The sequence below is a fragment of the Rhinichthys klamathensis genome, unplaced genomic scaffold (assembly GCF_029890125.1).
Source record: "Rhinichthys klamathensis goyatoka isolate OS25496 unplaced genomic scaffold, OSU_Roscu_1.1 h1tg000035l_1, whole genome shotgun sequence".
In the NCBI taxonomy this organism is placed as follows: domain Eukaryota; kingdom Metazoa; phylum Chordata; class Actinopteri; order Cypriniformes; family Leuciscidae; genus Rhinichthys; species Rhinichthys klamathensis.
In genome coordinates this window covers 814,530-827,500 of record NW_026606583.1, presented here as the reverse complement: position 1 = coordinate 827,500, position 12,971 = coordinate 814,530, and the positions used below count along the sequence as shown (strand labels likewise).

The 12,971-nt window shown below is 48.5% G+C and overlaps 15 non-coding genes across 15 annotated transcripts; all 15 read left to right on the top strand.

The window, feature by feature from the left end:
- Nucleotides 1-734: 734 nt before the first annotated feature.
- On the top strand, nucleotides 735-816 carry trnal-aag (transfer RNA leucine (anticodon AAG)). Its single transcript has one exon. It is a non-coding gene; the product is annotated as a tRNA-Leu (tRNA).
- Nucleotides 817-1,038: 222 nt separating this feature from the next.
- On the top strand, nucleotides 1,039-1,120 carry trnal-uag (transfer RNA leucine (anticodon UAG)). The gene has a single exon. It is a non-coding gene; the product is annotated as a tRNA-Leu (tRNA).
- Nucleotides 1,121-2,488: 1,368 nt separating this feature from the next.
- Nucleotides 2,489-2,570, top strand: trnal-aag (transfer RNA leucine (anticodon AAG)). Its single transcript has one exon. It is a non-coding gene; the product is annotated as a tRNA-Leu (tRNA).
- A 222-nt stretch (nucleotides 2,571-2,792) lies between these two features.
- Nucleotides 2,793-2,874, top strand: trnal-uag (transfer RNA leucine (anticodon UAG)). The gene has a single exon. It is a non-coding gene; the product is annotated as a tRNA-Leu (tRNA).
- Nucleotides 2,875-3,365: 491 nt separating this feature from the next.
- trnal-aag (transfer RNA leucine (anticodon AAG)) lies at nucleotides 3,366-3,447 on the top strand. Its single transcript has one exon. It is a non-coding gene; the product is annotated as a tRNA-Leu (tRNA).
- A 222-nt stretch (nucleotides 3,448-3,669) lies between these two features.
- Nucleotides 3,670-3,751, top strand: trnal-uag (transfer RNA leucine (anticodon UAG)). Its single transcript has one exon. It is a non-coding gene; the product is annotated as a tRNA-Leu (tRNA).
- A 972-nt stretch (nucleotides 3,752-4,723) lies between these two features.
- On the top strand, nucleotides 4,724-4,805 carry trnal-aag (transfer RNA leucine (anticodon AAG)). The gene has a single exon. It is a non-coding gene; the product is annotated as a tRNA-Leu (tRNA).
- A 222-nt stretch (nucleotides 4,806-5,027) lies between these two features.
- On the top strand, nucleotides 5,028-5,109 carry trnal-uag (transfer RNA leucine (anticodon UAG)). Its single transcript has one exon. It is a non-coding gene; the product is annotated as a tRNA-Leu (tRNA).
- Nucleotides 5,110-6,353: 1,244 nt separating this feature from the next.
- On the top strand, nucleotides 6,354-6,435 carry trnal-aag (transfer RNA leucine (anticodon AAG)). Its single transcript has one exon. It is a non-coding gene; the product is annotated as a tRNA-Leu (tRNA).
- Nucleotides 6,436-8,015: 1,580 nt separating this feature from the next.
- On the top strand, nucleotides 8,016-8,097 carry trnal-uag (transfer RNA leucine (anticodon UAG)). Its single transcript has one exon. It is a non-coding gene; the product is annotated as a tRNA-Leu (tRNA).
- Nucleotides 8,098-8,768: 671 nt separating this feature from the next.
- trnal-uag (transfer RNA leucine (anticodon UAG)) lies at nucleotides 8,769-8,850 on the top strand. Its single transcript has one exon. It is a non-coding gene; the product is annotated as a tRNA-Leu (tRNA).
- Nucleotides 8,851-9,822: 972 nt separating this feature from the next.
- trnal-aag (transfer RNA leucine (anticodon AAG)) lies at nucleotides 9,823-9,904 on the top strand. The gene has a single exon. It is a non-coding gene; the product is annotated as a tRNA-Leu (tRNA).
- Nucleotides 9,905-10,126: 222 nt separating this feature from the next.
- trnal-uag (transfer RNA leucine (anticodon UAG)) lies at nucleotides 10,127-10,208 on the top strand. The gene has a single exon. It is a non-coding gene; the product is annotated as a tRNA-Leu (tRNA).
- A 1,244-nt stretch (nucleotides 10,209-11,452) lies between these two features.
- trnal-aag (transfer RNA leucine (anticodon AAG)) lies at nucleotides 11,453-11,534 on the top strand. The gene has a single exon. It is a non-coding gene; the product is annotated as a tRNA-Leu (tRNA).
- Nucleotides 11,535-11,756: 222 nt separating this feature from the next.
- trnal-uag (transfer RNA leucine (anticodon UAG)) lies at nucleotides 11,757-11,838 on the top strand. Its single transcript has one exon. It is a non-coding gene; the product is annotated as a tRNA-Leu (tRNA).
- The last annotated feature ends 1,133 nt before the right edge of the window (nucleotides 11,839-12,971 follow it).

The following is a 12,971-nucleotide window of genomic DNA, read 5'->3' as shown; positions in this document are numbered from 1 at the left end:
ACACTGCTTGCTCCCGGTCTCTTCCAAACCCTGCCGCTTTTGCTTTCCTTGGCCGAACTCGGCGTGCTTCAGAGCCTGACGATGAAGGTCCGCACCCAACGTTTAATCTATTCATGAAAAAAAAATGGCCAGAAAACGGCCCACCGATCGAGCCACGTCAGGGTAGCGTGGCCGAGGGGTCTAAGGTGCTGGATTTAGGCTTCAGTCTCTTCGGGGGCGTGGGTTCGAATCCCACTGCTGCCAGCAGTGATTTTAAAGAGGTCCAGACACCTTAAGTGTGCTCCGAAAAGGCGCAAAAGCGGCTGAAAATCTGCACCCTCTTGAATCAGGGACAGCAATAATGTCACTTCAAAAATGAATTTAAACATAATAATAACAAATGTCTAGTCTATAATGATGGAGTTAGCCAATTTGACTCATTGAGATTTTTTTGGTGATCTGACAGCTACCTCATGATTTTGAGTTTACCTGCGACACAGCTGGCTGCCATTTTGGAGGATGGCCCAAAGGCTTTGATTAGGTAATTCAGGTGTGTTTGATTAGAGATGGAATTGCAATCTGCAGGGAGGGGGGCCTCCAGGAGTGTAACTGCGTCCCCCCTGTATTTAGGAGGCCTTTCCACCTGTCGAGGTGCTCCTTCAAGGCACGTAGAATTTCGACGGATTTAACTGTGGAGAAGAGAGACATTAAAAGAAAAAATTGGCGAAAATGGCCCACGGAAGGTGCCCTCACAAGGTAGCGTGGCCGAGCGGTCTAAGGCGCTGGATTAAGGCTCCAGTCTCTTCGGGGGCGTGGGTTCGAATCCCACCGCTGCCAAGACAGCATTTTAGAAGGCACTCGTGGCTGCTATGCCTAAGCGAAAACACTGGAGAAGTGACACTGCTTGCTCCCGGTCTCTTCCAAACCCTGCCGCTTTTGCTTTCCTTGGCCGAACTCGGCGTGCTTCAGAGCCTGACGATGAAGGTACGCACACAACGTTTAATCTATTTATGAAAAAAAAAATGGCCAGAAAACGGACCACGAAATGAGCCTCGTCAGGGTAGCGTGGCCGAGGGGTCTAAGGCGCTGGATTTAGGCTCCAGTCTCTTCGGGGGCGTGGGTTCGAATCCCACTGCTGCCAGCAGTGATTTTAAAGAGGGCCAGACACCTTAAGTGTGCTCCGAAAAGGTGCAAAAGCGGCTGAAAATCTGCACCCTCTTGAATCAGGGACAGCAATAATGTCACTTCAAAAATGAATTTAAACATAATAATAACAAATGTCTAGTCTATTATGATGGAGTTAGCCAATTTGACTCATTGAGATTTTTTTGGTGATCTGACAGCTACCTCATAATTTTGAGTTTAACTGCGACACAGCTGGCTGCCATTTTGGAGGATGGCCCAAAGGCTTTGATAAGGTAATTCAGGTGTGTTTGATTAGAGATGGAATTGCAATCTGCAGGGAGGGGGGCCTCCAGGAGTGTAACTGCGTCCCCCCTGTATTTAGGAGGCCTTTCCATCTGTCGAGGTGCTCCTTCAAGGCACGTAGAATTTCGACGGATTTAACTGTGGAGAAGAGAGACATTAAAAGAAAAAATTGGCGAAAATGGACCACGGAAGGTGCCCTCACAAGGTAGCGTGGCCGAGCGGTCTAAGGCGCTGGATTAAGGCTCCAGTCTCTTCGGGGGCGTGGGTTCGAATCCCAGCTCGACCAAGACAGCGTTTTAGAAGGCACTCGTGGCTGCTATGCCTAAGCGAAAACACTGGAGAAGTGACACTGCTTGCTCCCGGTCTCTTCCAAACCCTGCCGCTTTTGCTTTCCTTGGCCGAACTCGGCGTGCTTCAGAGCCTGACGATGAAGGTCCGCACCCAACGTTTAATCTATTTATGAAAAAAAAAATGGCCAGAAAACGGCCCACGAATCGAGCCAAGTCAGGGTAGCGTGGCCGAGGGGTCTAAGGCCCTGGATTTAGGCTCCAGTGTCTTCGGGGGTGTGGGTTCGAATCCCACCGCTGCCAGCAGTGATTTTAAAGAGGGCCAGACACCTTAAATGTGCTCCGAAAAGGCGCAAAAGCGGCTGAAAATCTGCACCCTCTTGAATCAGGGACAGCAATAATGTCACTTCAAAAATGAATTTAAACATAATAATAACAAATGTCTAGTCTATACTGATGGAGTTAGCCAATTTGACTCATTGAGATTTTTTTGGTGATCTGACAGCTACCTCATGATTTTGAGTTTAACTGCGACACAGCTGGCTGCCATTTTGGAGGATGGCCCAAAGGCTTTGATTAGGTAATTCAGGTGTGTTTGATTAGAGATGGAATTGCAATCTGCAGGGAGGGGGGCCTCCAGGAGTGTAACTGCGTCCCCCCTGTATTTAGGAGGCCTTTCCACCTGTCGAGGTGCTCCTTCAAGGCACGTAGAATTTCGACGGATTTAACTGTGGAGAAGAGAGACATTAAAAGAAAAAATTGGCGAAAATGGCCCACGGAAGGTGCCCTCACAAGGTAGCGTGGCCGAGCGGTCTAAGGCGCTGGATTAAGGCTCCAGTCTCTCCGGGGGCGTGGGTTCGAATCCCACCGCTGCCAAGACAGCATTTTAGAAGGCACTCGTGGCTGCTATGCCTAAGCGAAAACACTGGAGAAGTGACACTGCTTGCTCCCGGACTCTTCCAAACCCTGCCGCTTTTGCTTTCCTTGGCAAAACTCGGCGTGCTTCAGAGCCTGACGATGAAGGTCCGCACCCAACGTTTAATCTATTTATGAAAAAAAAAATGGCCAGAAAACGGCCCACGAATCGAGCCACATCAGGGTAGCGTGGCCGAGGGGTCTAAGGCGCTGGATTTAGGCTCCAGTCTCTTCGGGGACGTGGGTTCGAATCCCACCGCTGCCAGCAGTGATTTTAAAGAGGTCCAGACACCTTAAGTGTGCTCCGAAAAGGCGCAAAAGCGGCTGAAAATCTGCACCCTCTTGAATCAGGGACAGCAATAATGTCACTTCAAAAATGAATTTAAACATAATAATAACAAATGTCTAGTCTATAATGATGGAGTTAGCCAATTTGACTCATTGAGATTTTTTTGGTGATCTGACAGCTACCTCATGATTTTGAGTTTAACTGCGACACAGCTGGCTGCCATTTTGGAGGATGGCCCAAAGGCTTTGATTAGGTAATTCAGGTGTGTTTGATTAGAGATGGAATTGCAATCTGCAGGGAGGGGGGCCTCCAGGAGTGTAACTGCGTCCCCCCTTTATTTAGGAGGCCTTTCCACCTGTCGAGGTGCTCCTTCAATTCACGTAGAATTTCGACGGATTTAACTGTGGAGAAGAGAGACATTAAAAGAAAAAATTGGCGAAAATGGCCCACGGAAGGTGCCCTCACAAGGTAGCGTGGCCGAGCGGTCTAAGGCGCTGGATTAAGGCTCCAGTCTCTCCGGGGGCGTGGGTTCGAATCCCACCGCTGCCAAGACAGCATTTTAGAAGGCACTCGTGGCTGCTATGCCTAAGCGAAAACACTGGAGAAGTGACACTGCTTGCTCCCGGTCTCTTCCAAACCCTGCCGCTTTTGCTTTCCTTGGCCAAACTCGGCGTGCTTCAGAACCTGACGATGAAGGTCCGCACCCAACGTTTAATCTATTTATGAAAAAAAAAATGGCCAGAAAACGGCCCACGAATCGAGCCACGTCAGGGTAGCGTGGCCGAGGGGTCTAAGGCGCTGGATTTAGGCTCCAGTCTCTTCGGGGGCGTGGGTTCGAATCCCACCGCTGCCAGCAGTGATTTTAAAGAGGGCCATACACTTTAAGAGTGCTCCGAAAAGGCGCAAAAGCGGCTGAAAATCTGCACCCTCTTGAATCAGGGACAGCAATAATGTCACTTCAAAAATGAATTTAAACATAATAATAACAAATGTCTAGTCTGTAATGATGGAGTTAGCCAATTTGACTCATTGAGATTTTTTTGGTGATCTGACAGCTACCTCATGATTTTGAGTTTAACTGCGACACAGCTGGCTGCCATTTTGGAGGATGGCCCAAAGGCTTTGATTAGGTCATTCAGGTGTGTTTGATTAGAGATGGAATTGCAAACTGCAGGGAGGGGGGCCTCCAGGAGTGTAACTGCATCCCCCCTTTATTTAGGAGGCCTTTCCACCTGTCGAGGTGCTCCTTCAAGGCACGTAGAATTTCGACGGATTTAACTGTGGAGAAGAGAGACATTAAAAGAAAAAATTGGCGAAAATGGCCCACGGAAGGTGCCCTCACAAGGTAGCGTAGCCGAGCGGTCTAAGGCGCTGGGTCTAAGGCGCAAAAGCGGTTGAAAATCTGCACCCTCTTGAATCAGGGACAGCAATAATGTCACTTCAAAAATGAATTTAAACATAATAATAACAGATGTCTAGTCTATAATGATGGAGTTAGCCAATTTGACTCATTTAGATTTTTTTGGTGATCTGACAGCTACCTCATGATTTTGAGTTTAACTGCGACACAGCTGGCTGCCATTTTGGAGGATGGCCCAAAGGCTTTGATTAGGTAATTCAGGTGTGTTTGATTAGAGATGGAATTGCAATCTGCAGGGAGGGGGCCTCCAGGAGTGTAACTGCGTCCCCCCTGTATTTAGGAGGCCTTTTCACCTGTCGAGGTGCTCCTTCAAGGCACGTAGAATTTCGACGGATTTAACTGTGGAGAAGAGAGACATTAAAAGAAAAAATTGGCGAAAATGGCCCACGGAAGGTGCCCTCACAAGGTAGCGTGGCCGAGCGGTCTAAGGCGCTGGATTAAGGCTCCAGTCTCTTCGGGGGCGTGGGTTCGAATCCCACCGCTGCCAAGACAGCATTTTAGAAGGCACTCGTGGCTGCCATGCCTAAGCGAAAACACTGGAGAAGTGACACTGCTTGCTCCCGGTCTCTTCCAAACCCTGCCGCTTTTGCTTTCCTTGGCCGAACTCGGCGTGCTTCAGAGCCTGACGATGAAGGTACGCACCCAACGTTTAATCTATTTATGAAAAAAAAAATGGCCAGAAAACGGCCCACGAAATAAGCCTCGTCAGGGTAGCGTGGCCGAGGGGTCTAAGGCGCTGGATTTAGGCTCCAGTCTCTTCGGGGGCGTGGGTTCGAATCCCACTGCTGCCAGCAGTGATTTTAAAGAGGGCCAGACACCTTAAGAGTGCTCCGAAAAGGCGCAAAAGCGGCTGATAATCTGCACCCTCTTGAATCAGGGACAGCAATAATGTCACTTCAAAAATGAATTTAAACATAATAATAACAAATGTCTAGTCTATAATGATGGAGTTAGCCAATTTGACTCATTGAGATTTTTTTGGTGATCTGACAGCTACCTCATGATTTTGAGTTTAACTGCGACACAGCTGGCTGCCATTTTGGAGGATGGCCCAAAGGCTTTGATTAGGTAATTCAGGTGTGTTTGATTAGAGATGGAATTGCAATCTGCAGGGAGGGGGGCCTCCAGGAGTGTAACTGTGTCCCCCCTGTATTTAGGAGGCCTTTCCACCTGTCGAGGTGCTCCTTCAAGGCACGTAGAATTTCGACGAATTTAACTGTGGAGAAGTCCCACCGCTGCCAAGACAGCATTTTAGAAGGCACTCGTGGCTGCTATGCCTAAGCGAAAACACTGGAGAAGTGACACTGCTTGCTCGCGGACTCTTCCAAACCCTGCCGCTTTTGCTTTCCTTGGCCAAACTCGGCGTGCTTCAGAGCCTGACGATGAAGGTCCGCACCCAACGTTTAATCTATTTATGTAAAAAAAATGGCCAGAAAACGGCCCACGAATCGAGCCACGTCAGGGTAGCGTGGCCGAGGGGTCTAAGGTGCTGGATTTAGGCTTCAGTCTCTTCGGGGGCGTGGGTTCGAATCCCACCGCTGCCAGCAGTGATTTTAAAGAGGTCCAGACACCTTAAGTGTGCTCCGAAAAGGCGCAAAAGCGGCTGAAAATCTGCACCCTCTTGAATCAGGGACAGCAATAATGTCACTTCAAAAATGAATTTAAACATAATAATAACAAATGTCTAGTCTATAATGATGGAGTTAGCCAATTTGACTCATTGAGATTTTTTTGGTGATCTGACAGCTACCTCATGATTTTGAGTTTAACTGCGACACAGCTGGCTGCCATTTTGGAGGATGGCCCAAAGGCTTTGATTAGGTAATTCAGGTGTGTTTGATTAGAGATGGAATTGCAATCTGAAGGGAGGGGGGCCTCCAGGAGTGTAACTGCGTCCCCCCTGTATTTAGGAGGCCTTTCCACCTGTCGAGGTGCTCCTTCAAGGCACGTAGAATTTCGACGGATTTAACTGTGGAGAAGAGAGACATTAAAAGAAAAAATTGGCGAAAATGGCCCACGGAAGGTGCCCTCACAAGGCAGCGTGGCCGAGCGGTCTAAGGCGCTGGATTAAGGCTCCAGTCTCTCCGGGGCCGTGGGTTAGAATCCCACCGCTGCCAAGACAGCATTTTAGAAGGCACTCGTGGCTGCTATGCCTAAGCGAAAACACTGGAGAAGTGACACTGCTTGCTCCCGGACTCTTCCAAACCCTGCCGCTTTTGCTTTCCTTGGCCAAACTCGGCGTGCTTCAGAACCTGACGATGAAGGTCCGCACCCAACGTTTAATCTATTTATGAAAAAAAAAATGGCCAGAAAACGGCCCACGAATCGAGCCACGTCAGGGTAGCGTGGCCGAGGGGTCTAAGGCGCTTGATTTAGGCTCCAGTCTCTTCGGGGGCGTGGGTTCGAATCCCACCGCTGCCAGCCGTGATTTTAAAGAGGGCCAGACACTTTAAGAGTGCTCCGAAAAGGCGCAAAAGCGGCTGAAAATCTGCACCCTCTTGAATCAGGGACAGCAATAATGTCACTTCAAAAATGAATTCAAACATAATAATAACAAATGTCTAGTCTATAATGATGGAGTTAGCCAATTTGACTCATTGAGATTTTTTTGGTGATCTGACAGCTACCTCATGATTTTGAGTTTAACTGCGACACAGCTGGCTGCCATTTTGGAGGATGGCCCAAAGGCTTTGATTAGGTAATTCAGGTGTGTTTGATTAGAGATGGAATTGCAATCTGCAGGGAGGGGGGCCTCCAGGAGTGTAACTGCATCCCCCCTTTATTTAGGAGGCCTTTCCACCTGTCGAGGTGCTCCTTCAAGGCACGTAGAATTTCGACGGATTTAACTGTGGAGAAGAGAGACATTAAAAGAAAAAATTGGCGAAAATGGCCCACGGAAGGTGCCCTCACAAGGTAGCGTAGCCGAGCGGTCTAAGGCGCTGGGTCTAAGGCGCAAAAGCGGTTGAAAATCTGCACCCTCTTGAATCAGGGACAGCAATAATGTCACTTCAAAAATGAATTTAAACATAATAATAACAAATGTCTAGTCTATAATGATGGAGTTAGCCAATTTGACTCATTTAGATTTTTTTGGTGATCTGACAGCTACCTCATGATTTTGAGTTTAACTGCGACACAGCTGGCTGCCATTTTGGAGGATGGCCCAAAGGCTTTGATTAGGTAATTCAGGTGTGTTTGATTAGAGATGGAATTGCAATCTGCAGGGAGGGGGCCTCCAGGAGTGTAACTGCGTCCCCCCTGTATTTAGGAGGCCTTTTCACCTGTCGAGGTGCTCCTTCAAGGCACGTAGAATTTCGACGGATTTAACTGTGGAGAAGAGAGACATTAAAAGAAAAAATTGGCGAAAATGGCCCACGGAAGGTGCCCTCACAAGGTAGCGTGGCCGAGCGGTCTAAGGCGCTGGATTAAGGCTCCCGTCTCTTCGGGGGCGTGGGCTCGAATCCCACCGCTGCCAAAACAGCATTTTAGAAGGCACTCGTGGCTGCCATGCCTAAGCGAAAACACTGGAGAAGTGACACTGCTTGCTCCCGGTCTCTTCCAAACCCTGCCGCTTTTGCTTTCCTTGGCCGAACTCGGCGTGCTTCAGAGCCTGACGATGAAGGTACGCACCCAACGTTTAATCTATTTATGAAAAAAAAAATGGCCAGAAAACGGCCCACGAAATAAGCCTCGTCAGGGTAGCGTGGCCGAGGGGTCTAAGGCGCTGGATTTAGGCTCCAGTCTCTTCGGGGGCGTGGGTTCGAATCCCACTGCTGCCAGCAGTGATTTTAAAGAGGGCCAGACACCTTAAGAGTGCTCCGAAAAGGCGCAAAAGCGGCTGATAATCTGCACCCTCTTGAATCAGGGACAGCAATAATGTCACTTCAAAAATGAATTTAAACATAATAATAACAAATGTCTAGTCTATAATGATGGAGTTAGCCAATTTGACTCATTGAGATTTTTTTGGTGATCTGACAGCTACCTCATGATTTTGAGTTTAACTGCGACACAGCTGGCTGCCATTTTGGAGGATGGCCCAAAGGCTTTGATTAGGTAATTCAGGTGTGTTTGATTAGAGATGGAATTGCAATCTGCAGGGAGGGGGGCCTCCAGGAGTGTAACTGCGTCCCCCCTGTATTTAGGAGGCCTTTCCACCTGTCGAGGTGCACCTTCAAGGCACGTAGAATTTCGACGAATTTAACTGTGGAGAAGTCCCACCGCTGCCAAGACAGCATTTTAGAAGGCACTCGTGGCTGCTATGCCTAAGCGAAAACACTGGAGAAGTGACACTGCTTGCTCGCGGACTCTTCCAAACCCTGCCGCTTTTGCTTTCCTTGGCCAAACTCGGCGTGCTTCAGAGCCTGACGATGAAGGTCCGCACCCAACGTTTAAGCTATTTATGTAAAAAAAATGGCCAGAAAACGGCCCACGAATCGAGCCACGTCAGGGTAGCGTGGCCGAGGGGTCTAAGGCGCTGGATTTAGGCTCCAGTCTCTTCGGGGGCGTGGGTTCGAATCCCACCGCTGCCAGCAGTGATTTTAAAGAGGGCCATACACTTTAAGAGTGCTCCGAAAAGCCGCAAAAGCGGCTGAAAATCTGCACCCTCTTGAATCAGGGACAGCAATAATGTCACTTCAAAAATGAATTTAAACATAATAATAACAAATGTCTAGTCTATAATGATGGAGTTAGCCAATTTGACTCATTGAGATTTTTTTGGTGATCTGACAGCTACCTCATGATTTTGAGTTTAACTGCGACACAGCTGGCTGCCATTTTGGAGGATGGCCCAAAGGCTTTGATTAGGTAATTCAGGTGTGTTTGATTAGAGATGGAATTGCAATCTGCAGGGAGGGGGGCCTCCAGGAGTGTAACTGCATCCCCCCTTTATTTAGGAGGCCTTTCCACCTGTCGAGGTGCTGCTTCAAGGCACGTAGAATTTCGACGGATTTAACTGTGGAGAAGAGAGACATTAAAAGAAAAAATTGGCGAAAATGGCCCACGGAAGGTGCCCTCACAAGGTAGCGTAGCCGAGCGGTCTAAGGCGCTGGGTCTAAGGCGCAAAAGCGGTTGAAAATCTGCACCCTCTTGAATCAGGGACAGCAATAATGTCACTTCAAAAATGAATTTAAACATAATAATAACAGATGTCTAGTCTATAATGATGGAGTTAGCCAATTTGACTCATTTAGATTTTTTTGGTGATCTGACAGCTACCTCATGATTTTGAGTTTAACTGCGACACAGCTGGCTGCCATTTTGGAGGATGGCCCAAAGGCTTTGATTAGGTAATTCAGGTGTGTTTGATTAGAGATGGAATTGCAATCTGCAGGGAGGGGGCCTCCAGGAGTGTAACTGCGTCCCCCCTGTATTTAGGAGGCCTTTTCACCTGTCGAGGTGCTCCTTCAAGGCACGTAGAATTTCGACGGATTTAACTGTGGAGAAGAGAGACATTAAAAGAAAAAATTGGCGAAAATGGCCCACGGAAGGTGCCCTCACAAGGTAGCGTGGCCGAGCGGTCTAAGGCGCTGGATTAAGGCTCCAGTCTCTTCGGGGGCGTGGGTTCGAATCCCACCGCTGCCAAGACAGCATTTTAGAAGGCACTCGTGGCTGCCATGCCTAAGCGAAAACACTGGAGAAGTGACACTGCTTGCTCCCGGTCTCTTCCAAACCCTGCCGCTTTTGCTTTCCTTGGCCGAACTCGGCGTGCTTCAGAGCCTGACGATGAAGGTACGCACCCAACGTTTAATCTATTTATGAAAAAAAAAATGGCCAGAAAACGGCCCACGAAATAAGCCTCGTCAGGGTAGCGTGGCCGAGGGGTCTAAGGCGCTGGATTTAGGCTCCAGTCTCTTCGGGGGCGTGGGTTCGAATCCCACTGCTGCCAGCAGTGATTTTAAAGAGGGCCAGACACCTTAAGAGTGCTCCGAAAAGGCGCAAAAGCGGCTGATAATCTGCACCCTCTTGAATCAGGGACAGCAATAATGTCACTTCAAAAATGAATTTAAACATAATAATAACAAATGTCTAGTCTATAATGATGGAGTTAGCCAATTTGACTCATTGAGATTTTTTTGGTGATCTGACAGCTACCTCATGATTTTGAGTTTAACTGCGACACAGCTGGCTGCCATTTTGGAGGATGGCCCAAAGGCTTTGATTAGGTAATTCAGGTGTGTTTGATTAGAGATGGAATTGCAATCTGCAGGGAGGGGGGCCTCCAGGAGTGTAACTGCGTCCCCCCTGTATTTAGGAGGCCTTTCCACCTGTCGAGGTGCTCCTTCAAGGCACGTAGAATTTCGACGAATTTAACTGTGGAGAAGTCCCACCGCTGCCAAGACAGCATTTTAGAAGGCACTCGTGGCTGCTATGCCTAAGCGAAAACACTGGAGAAGTGACACTGCTTGCTCGCGGACTCTTCCAAACCCTGCCGCTTTTGCTTTCCTTGGCCAAACTCGGCGTGCTTCAGAGCCTGACGATGAAGGTCCGCACCCAACGTTTAATCTATTTATGTAAAAAAAATGGCCAGAAAACGGCCCACGAATCGAGCCACGTCAGGGTAGCGTGGCCGAGGGGTCTAAGGTGCTGGATTTAGGCTTCAGTCTCTTCGGGGGCGTGGGTTCGAATCCCACCGCTGCCAGCAGTGATTTTAAAGAGGTCCAGACACCTTAAGTGTGCTCCGAAAAGGCGCAAAAGCGGCTGAAAATCTGCACCCTCTTGAATCAGGGACAGCAATAATGTCACTTCAAAAATGAATTTAAACATAATAATAACAAATGTCTAGTCTATAATGATGGAGTTAGCCAATTTGACTCATTGAGATTTTTTTGGTGATCTGACAGCTACCTCATGATTTTGAGTTTAACTGCGACACAGCTGGCTGCCATTTTGGAGGATGGCCCAAAGGCTTTGATTAGGTAATTCAGGTGTGTTTGATTAGAGATGGAATTGCAATCTGAAGGGAGGGGGGCCTCCAGGAGTGTAACTGCGTCCCCCCTGTATTTAGGAGGCCTTTCCACGTGTCGAGGTGCTCCTTCAAGGCACGTAGAATTTCGACGGATTTAACTGTGGAGAAGAGAGACATTAAAAGAAAAAATTGGCGAAAATGGCCCACGGAAGGTGCCCTCACAAGGCAGCGTGGCCGAGCGGTCTAAGGCGCTGGATTAAGGCTCCAGTCTCTCCGGGGCCGTGGGTTAGAATCCCACCGCTGCCAAGACAGCATTTTAGAAGGCACTCGTGGCTGCTATGCCTAAGCGAAAACACTGGAGAAGTGACACTGCTTGCTCCCGGACTCTTCCAAACCCTGCCGCTTTTGCTTTCCTTGGCCAAACTCGGCGTGCTTCAGAACCTGACGATGAAGGTCCGCACCCAACGTTTAATCTATTTATGAAAAAAAAAATGGCCAGAAAACGGCCCACGAATCGAGCCACGTCAGGGTAGCGTGGCCGAGGGGTCTAAGGCGCTGGATTTAGGCTCCAGTCTCTTCGGGGGCGTGGGTTCGAATCCCACCGCTGCCAGCAGTGATTTTAAAGAGGGCCAGACACTTTAAGAGTGCTCCGAAAAGGCGCAAAAGCGGCTGAAAATCTGCACCCTCTTGAATCAGGGACAGCAATAATGTCACTTCAAAAATGAATTTAAACATAATAATAACAAATGTCTAGTCTATAATGATGGAGTTAGCCAATTTGACTCATTTAGATTTTTTTGGTGATCTGACAGCTACCTCATGATTTTGAGTTTAACTGCGACACAGCTGGCTGCCATTTTGGAGGATGGCCCAAAGGCTTTGATTAGGTAATTCAGGTGTGTTTGATTAGAGATGGAATTGCAATCTGCAGGGAGGGGGGCCTCCAGGAGTGTAACTGCATCCCCCCTTTATTTAGGAGGCCTTTCCACCTGTCGAGGTGCTCCTTCAAGGCACGTAGAATTTCGACGGATTTAACTGTGGAGAAGAGAGACATTAAAAGAAAAAATTGGCGAAAATGGCCCACGGAAGGTGCCCTCACAAGGTAGCGTAGCCGAGCGGTCTAAGACGCTGGGTCTAAGGCGCAAAAGCGGTTGAAAATCTGCACCCTCTTGAATCAGGGACAGCAATAATGTCACTTCAAAAATGAATTTAAACATAATAATAACAAATGTCTAGTCTATAATGATGGAGTTAGCCAATTTGACTCATTTAGATTTTTTTGGTGATCTGACAGCTACCTCATGATTTTGAGTTTAACTGCGACACAGCTGGCTGCCATTTTGGAGGATGGCCCAAAGGCTTTGATTAGGTAATTCAGGTGTGTTTGATTAGAGATGGAATTGCAATCTGCAGGGAGGGGGCCTCCAGGAGTGTAACTGCGTCCCCCCTGTATTTAGGAGGCCTTTTCACCTGTCGAGGTGCTCCTTCAAGGCACGTAGAATTTCGACGGATTTAACTGTGGAGAAGAGAGACATTAAAAGAAAAAATTGGCGAAAATGGCCCACGGAAGGTGCCCTCACAAGGTAGCGTGGCCGAGCGGTCTAAGGCGCTGGATTAAGGCTCCAGTCTCTTCGGGGGCGTGGGCTCGAATCCCACCGCTGCCAAGACAGCATTTTAGAAGGCACTCGTGGCTGCCATGCCTAAGCGAAAACACTGGAGAAGTGACACTGCTTGCTCCCGGTC